Source organism: Cupressus sempervirens, chromosome 3, assembly GCF_028749045.1.
Source record: "Cupressus sempervirens isolate cs-2001-9-10 chromosome 3, ASM2874904v1, whole genome shotgun sequence".
NCBI classification, from domain to species: domain Eukaryota; kingdom Viridiplantae; phylum Streptophyta; class Pinopsida; order Cupressales; family Cupressaceae; genus Cupressus; species Cupressus sempervirens.
In genome coordinates this window covers 1,053,005,802-1,053,013,413 of record NC_143120.1, presented here as the reverse complement: position 1 = coordinate 1,053,013,413, position 7,612 = coordinate 1,053,005,802, and the positions used below count along the sequence as shown (strand labels likewise).

General features: G+C 32.2%; 1 pseudogene; it reads left to right on the top strand.

The window, feature by feature from the left end:
- The first annotated feature begins 581 nt into the window (after positions 1-581).
- Positions 582-6,942, top strand: LOC149570352 (ATP-dependent zinc metalloprotease FTSH 2, chloroplastic-like; annotated as a pseudogene).
- Positions 6,943-7,612: the final 670 nt, after the last annotated feature.

Here is a 7,612-nt window from a genome sequence, read left to right as displayed (position 1 = left end):
ACCATTGTAATTAAAAAAGTACTTTGAATCCCAAGGGATTGGAGGTTTAAGCTACTCTATGGAAATGCCTTGGATATTGTTAGAATGGCCATAGAGGAGAGTTCTAAGCCATCATTATCAAGACACAATACAACTCCTCGAGTTATTCTTGTATATCATCAATGGGGGAAAATTCATGGTTGATATATTCTATACTTAAATTTAATTTTGTTGGAATCAGTTATGCATGTTTTATTGATGTTAGATCACACTTAGTGATCCATCATGAACATGATATTAATATATGTTTAATGAGGGACAAGTTATTTTAGAAAATAGGGCAAGTTTTTTACATTCCTTTATTGTTACATTCACTAATTTGCACATCTTTTAGATGAGTGGATTTGAATTTAGTTCTCAATATAGAACTCTTCAATGAAATGAAGAATTCAGATTTTTCTATCTAGATGATCATTTTCTAGAAAGATAGGAATACTTAAAAAATGCATTTGTTCCAGTGACATTCAATACTATAAAAATAATTGGGAAGCTAGAGATGCTAGTGCTAATGCTGAAAATCATCTATCTATCACTTCCAGGTCACTATTGATGTTCCTAATATAAATTATTGCAAATCCATTCTTAAGATTCATGTAAGAAATAAGAAATTGGGAAAATATGTCTTCCTTGATATTGTTTCCATGAGAACACTCGAGTTTAGTGGTTTTGATCTTGCAAACCTCTTGAATGAAGCAACAATTTTTGCTAGAAGATGAGGAAAACAATACATATCAAGTAAGGAAATAGATGATGCAATATATAGGGTTACAACTGGTATGGAGGGCACAACAATGACTAATGGAAAGAGTAAGAGTTTAGTGGCTTACCATTGTTAGTTTGTGGTGACTGATCAAGGAAATAATATACATACTTCATAACTCTTTGGGGCTTAGGGCATCACCTTAAAAAAATAAAATTTGGGCCCTATTTTATTAGAATTTTGGGCTGACATGTAATTATTAATTATAACCCTAAATTAGTACAAATACTTATATAAAAGGGCTTAGGGTTAGGGTTTTTTCATAAAGTGTGATGCATAAATTGTTTCTTGCAGCAGTATTGAACTATAAGGGATTATGGATTTTAATTAGGTTGTCATCACTAGATCATAATAATATTGGACTTATTGTTTAGTGTATGTAGCCTAGGGTTTGGGTGAACCATGTTAAACCTTGGTGTCTTGTGTTCTCTTTTGTGTGATCTATTATTTTTTGATATTGTTTATATTTACATCTAATTATTATTTATGTTTGTGGTTTGCTCCTAACAAGTGGTATCAGAGAGAGATTGTTTTTTAGTTATCCTTTATAAGAAAGCATCAAGGTTGAGTGGGAGCAATGGTAGATGAGGGTAAGCTAAGGGTTGACAAGTTTAATGGGCAAAACTTTCAATTATGAAAGATGAAAATCGAAGAATATCTTTATCAGAAGGATTTATGGAAGCTATTAGAAGGAAAAACCAAGAATCAAGGATCTATGACAAATTACAACAGGGATCTTTTAGATAGAAAGGAACTTGGAAGCATTCGATTATGTCTAGCACCATCAGTGGCATTTAATATAAAAAAAAGAAAAGATGATTGAAGAGTTGATGGAAACCCTAGTGAAATTGTATGAAAAGCCCTCCACTTCAAACAAGGTATTTCTCATGAAGCATTTATTTAATATGAAGATGGTAGAAGGTGGATCTATTGTAGATCATTTAAATGATTTTAATACTATTACTAGTCAGTTATCTTCTGTGGGTATTAATTTTGATGAAGAAATTAGGGCTCTCTTGATTTTGTATTCTTTGCCCAAAATTTGGAATGGCTTGGTAATGGTTGTGAGTAATTCCATTTCTAGATCTAATACTCTAAAATATGATGACGTGATTAGTGTTATTTTGAGTGAGGTAACTCATAGGAAAACCTCAAGTGGATCTACATTAGAAAGTGCTTTGAACACACAAAACAAACATAGAATGATTGAGAGAGGAAGTAATTCTAGAAATCATGGGAAATCAAGAGGAAATTTAAAGGGGAAGAGATCTCAATCCATTGGACTGAGAGATTGCTGGTACTATGGGAAACCAGGGCATAAGAAGAAAGATTGCTAGACTCGAAAGGACAATGAAGGAGATAAACCAGAAGGGAACGAGGAGGAAAATGTGGTAAGTAACAAATCTGAAGAGGACTTTGCTTCTATTTTTAGAAAGTGTTGATGATTCATAGGTTTTAGATTCTGGTGCTTCATTTCATGCTACACCTCATAGAGGTTATTTTATTGATTAGGTCCAAGGGGATTTTGGGCTTGTTTATTTGGGTAATAATGAACCTTGTCAGATTGTTGGAAAGGGAAAAGTTAAGATTAAGTTATAGAATGGGAATCATTGGCTACTACATGATGTAAGACTTGTTCTAAGGCTGAGTAGGAATTTAATTTTAGTGGGACAACTTGGTGATGAGGGTTGTGTAGTCACTTTTTATGATAAAAATTAGAAGGTTTCAAAAGGTTCCCTTGTAGTAGTAAGAGGTGTGAAAGTAGGCACCTTATATCTTTGTATGGGTCATATTTTTCCTTAAACTTTAATTATTTCAAAGAAAAATGAATATATAGGAATAGTTGTTGTTGATGAGCAGGGAGAACAAATAGCTATTGTAGATTTTGATACAGCACTATGGTACAACATCCTTGGGAACATGAGTGAGAAAGGTATGAGAATACTTCATTCAAATAAAGTTTTACTAGGTCTAAAATGTATTAATATGGATTTTTATGAAAGTTGTGTTTATAGAAAATAAAGGAGAGTGAGTTTTGTGAAGACTGGAAAGGAAAAGAAAAGTGAAAAATTAGAGCTTCTGCATATAGATGTATGGTGACCAGTTCAGGTATCTTCCTTTGGTGTCTCTCATTATTATGTTACATTTATTGATGATGCAAATAGAAAAGTATGGGTTTATTTTCTTAGAAATAAATTTGAAGTATTTCAAACTTTTAAGAAATGGAATGCTTGGTTGAAAATGAGATTGGTAAGAAATTAAAATGTCTCAGATCTGATAATGGTGGTGAGTATTACAGTCATGATTTTGAAGATTATTGCTCCACTAATGGTTTTTGTAGATAGAAAACTATTCCAAGGATTCCACGGAAAAATAGAGTAGCTAAACACATGAACAAGACTATAATGGAGTGTGCAAGGAGCATGAGGTTGCATATTGGGTTGCCCTTAAATATGTGGTAAAAGGCTATTAAAACTACTATATATTTTATTAATAGAGGTCCCTCTACTCTTTTGGGTTGTGATATTCTAGAGAAAACATGGAATGGTAAGAAGGTGAGTTATTCTTTTCTTAAAACCTTTGGTTGTGAAGTATTTTCTCATATAAATGGTGAAAATAGAATCAAGCTAGAAGCTAAGTCAAAGAAATGTGTATTTGTTGGATATTGCATTGATGAATTTTGTTATAGGCTTTGGGATTTTGAAAATTGTAAAATTGTAATAAGCATGGATGTCATATTCAATGAGAAAGTGTTGTACAAAGATCTATTGCAGAAACATGAGAAGAAAGAAGATGATTATATAGTGTTGGATGATACTCCAAAAGATAATATTCCAACAATTCCTCATGATGTGCAACAATTGCAACAATAAATACCACACACACCAGTGAATGTTAGACAATCAACAAGGCTAAGTAGACCTCTAGAAATATTTTCTCCCTCTTTTTATTTTATTTTACTTATTGATGTCGGTGAACCTAAATGTTATGATGAAGCTATGCAGGTGAATACTAAGATTCAATGGGAGTCTACAATGAAAGATGAAATGGACTCTTTGTTGAAAAATAAGATATGGGATTTATGCAAGTTTCCTATAGGTAAAAAGAATTTATAGAATAAGTGGGTTTGTAGGTTGAAAGAAGAGGATGGAGGTAAGAAAAGATTTAAAGCTAGGTTAGTGGTAAAAGGATTTGCATAGAAAAAAGTCATTAATTTTGATGATATACTATCTCCTATTGTTAAAATGACTTCTATTTGCATTATTTTAAGTATTGTGGCTACTAAATATTTGTATTTGGAGTAGCTTGATGTTAAAACAATCTTTCTTCATGGTGATTTGGATGAAGAGATATAAATGCCTCAGCCATAGGGATTTGAGTTTAAAAGTAAGGAGAACTTAGTGTGCAGATTGAAGAAAAGTTTATATGGCTTGAAGTAAGAACCTTGACAATGATATCTAAAATTTGACAGTTTTATACATGAGCATGGATATAGTAGGTGTCATTCAGATAATTGTATTTACTTTAAGAGGTTAGATGATGATAGCTACATTTTTTTTATGTTTATATTTTGATGATATGCTTGTAGTTGGGTTTAACATGGAGCACATGCATTTTCTATGAAGGATTTGGGGGCACCAAAACAAATTCTTAGTATGAAGATTTATAGAGATAGGATGAAAAAGAAATTGACTTTATCTCAGGCTGATCATATTGAGAAGGTGTTGCAACATTTCTTTATGGAGAATGCTAAACTTGTTAGTACACCTTCACCTAGTCATTTGAAGTTGACTAAGGAGATGTATCCCAAGAAATAAGAATAGGAGGATAAGATGCCCAAGGTAACTTATGCTTTAGCTATAGGAAGCTTTATGTATGCTATAGTATGTACAAGGCTAGATATTGCACATTAGGAGTTGTTAGTAGGTATATGAGTCATCTAAGAATTGAGCATTGGAATGTAGTTAAATGGATTCTTAGATATTTGAGAGGAACATCTAGTAAGTTTTTATACTTTGGGGGATCTCTACTAATTTACAGGGATATGTTGACTTAGACTTAGTAAGAGATATTGATACTAGGCAATGTACTATAGGTTTCGTATTTACTATTGGTGGGGTAGCTGTGAGTTGGGTTTCTAGGTTACAAAAAGTTAATGCTTTATCCACTATAGAGGTAGAGTATGTTGCTACTATAGAGGTAGCCAAGGAGATGATATGGATTTAGTTCTTCTTGGAAGAATTGGGACACCCTCAAAGGGATAATTATTTTTTTATAGATAGCTAGAATGCTATTCATCTTGGAAAGAATTAAGCTCTACATTCAAAGCCAAAACACATACAATTGTGATACCATTTCATTCAGTCATTTTTGGATGATGGATAGTTAAAGATAGACAAGATACATATAGATGACAATCTAGCAGATATGTTTACAAAGGTGGTGATAATGGAGAAGTTGAATTCCTCTTCAACTTTGGTTGGTCTTCTAGACTGAACAAGAACAAAAGAACAATAGAGTCTAGGGTGGTTTGATCTGGTGGGAGCCCCATGTGGTAGTGCTATTTCTATAGGATTAGTCTCCAAGTGGGAGATTTTTGTCTAGTATGGAGTCTGACTAGTCCCCACGTGGGAGATTGTTAGTTTCTAGTGACTGATTAGGGAAGTACTGCACATACTTCATAATTCTTTGGGGCTTGGGGCATCAACTTGAAAAAAATTTGGGCCCTATTTTATTGGGATTTTGGGCCAACATGTAATTATTAATTATACCCCTAAAGTGGTAAAAATTCTTATATAAAATGGCTTAGGGTTAGGGGTTTCATAAGGTGTGATGCAAAAATTGCTTCTTGTGGTGGTATTGAGCTATAAGGAATTACAAATTATAATTAGGTTGTAATCACTAGATCATAATAATATTAAAATTGTTGTTTGGTGGATGTAGCCCAGGGTTTGGGTGAACCATGTTAAATCTTGGTATCTTGCATTCTCTTCTTTATGATCTATTATTTTTTGATATTATTTATATTTGTATGTAATTGTTATTTTTGTTCATGGTTTAATCCTAACAAGGAAGTTGGACATAAATTTTTTGCATAAGTACACAAAAATAAACATCTATTGGTACTTTATTGTATTATTTTATGTAGACCCTTCACATATGTATGGATCACAAGTTGGAAGACTAATTTGAAATAATATATGATATCAATGTGTGTTTCAGAGGTAACTAAATCTAATTTTGGTAACTATTACAAGGTCAACACGATGACCCCTAGACATGATCTAGTTCAAAAAGTTACTCTTGTACCTTGAGGACAAGCACATGGTCTTACATGGTTTTTTCTTGGAGATGACCCAAGTCTTATTACAAAGCAACAAGTCTTTGCTCAGATTGTGGGGGCTCTTGGTGGAATAGCTATAGAAGAAGTCATATTTGGTGAACCTGAGGTCACATTAGGTACAACCAATGACTTGCAATAGGAAACATAAATGGCTAAACAAGTATTTTTCTCTAAGTGGAGATTGTAAAGCATTCATAAATGCACATAAAATTTGAAGCTAAATTATGTTAATCATTAATTCTACAACTATTTTTTTTAAAATATGAAATTATATCTATCTATCTATCTATGTATTATGAAATTATATCTATCTATCTATATGTATGTATGTATATATGCAACTTCTAAATTTTTTTTTTCTTGTTGTATTGTCATTAGGATTTTAGCCTTTCTATTTGAAAATTTCTATAAGTGAGGTGTCAAATGGAAAACTTAGTATTTTTTTTATAACTCGTAGATGGTTATGAGGTTTGGAGTGTCTAAAATTGGTCAATGGGCTCTATTGGACCCTATAGTCCAAAGTGGTGATATTATTTTATGCATGATGGAAAGGAGTTCCATGTCAGAGAAGCTAGCAGAAGACATTGATAGATAAGTGAGATGAAAATTAGATAATACATATGAGGTGGCTAAGAGTCACATTAGGAGTAACTGGGAAGAAATGGATAGGATTGTAGAGATCTTATTAGAAAAAGAGGCACTTTCAGGGGATAAGTTTAGGGCTATCCTATCTGATTTTTAAGAGATCCCAGTCAACAACAAGGATGTACAAGCTTCTCCTCAACCAATATTAGCTTGATGGATATTGATAATAAGATTCTATGAATATAGTGTAAAGTTATATAGCAAAATAGGATGCAAGAACCCTTGCATTTTCTAGATATGTAGAGAGATTTTACATCTCTTATTAGACATGTGTACCATTATGTATAGTATGTATAGAGTTTGTTATAATAGAAACATAAATGATATTATATGTGATTTGTAGAGAGTTGTGACTCTAAAATAAATAATTAAGTACAAATATAATCAATGAAATTCTCTAGAATTCCATTTAGCTTATTTTGGTTACCTACTTTTCTTCCCAAAGTTGGGGCCTTTCCTAGCTCACAACACGACTTAGATTTCTTACAGGCATGAGATTGGGAAAACTTAGGATTAAAGTTGTATTTCATTGAGTATTATGTGGTCATTTCATTGAATCTTTAGAACATTTTTTATCTATTATCCCATTTTTTATTTGTTAGAGCTATTGATTATATAGAATGATGGGTTGGTCATCTTCCTTTTTTTCTTCCCTATGGTTCATTGCATGTTCACTTTTTCTTTTTCTTTTTGAAAACTTTAGTTAGAAATAAATAGTTGATTTTTTTAAAAGACTCCCTCTTCTTTATCTAATAGGTCCCTTCATAATCAAAAAATTCTATCTTAGATCCAACTCTCATATAAATATATGAGAATTTGGATCA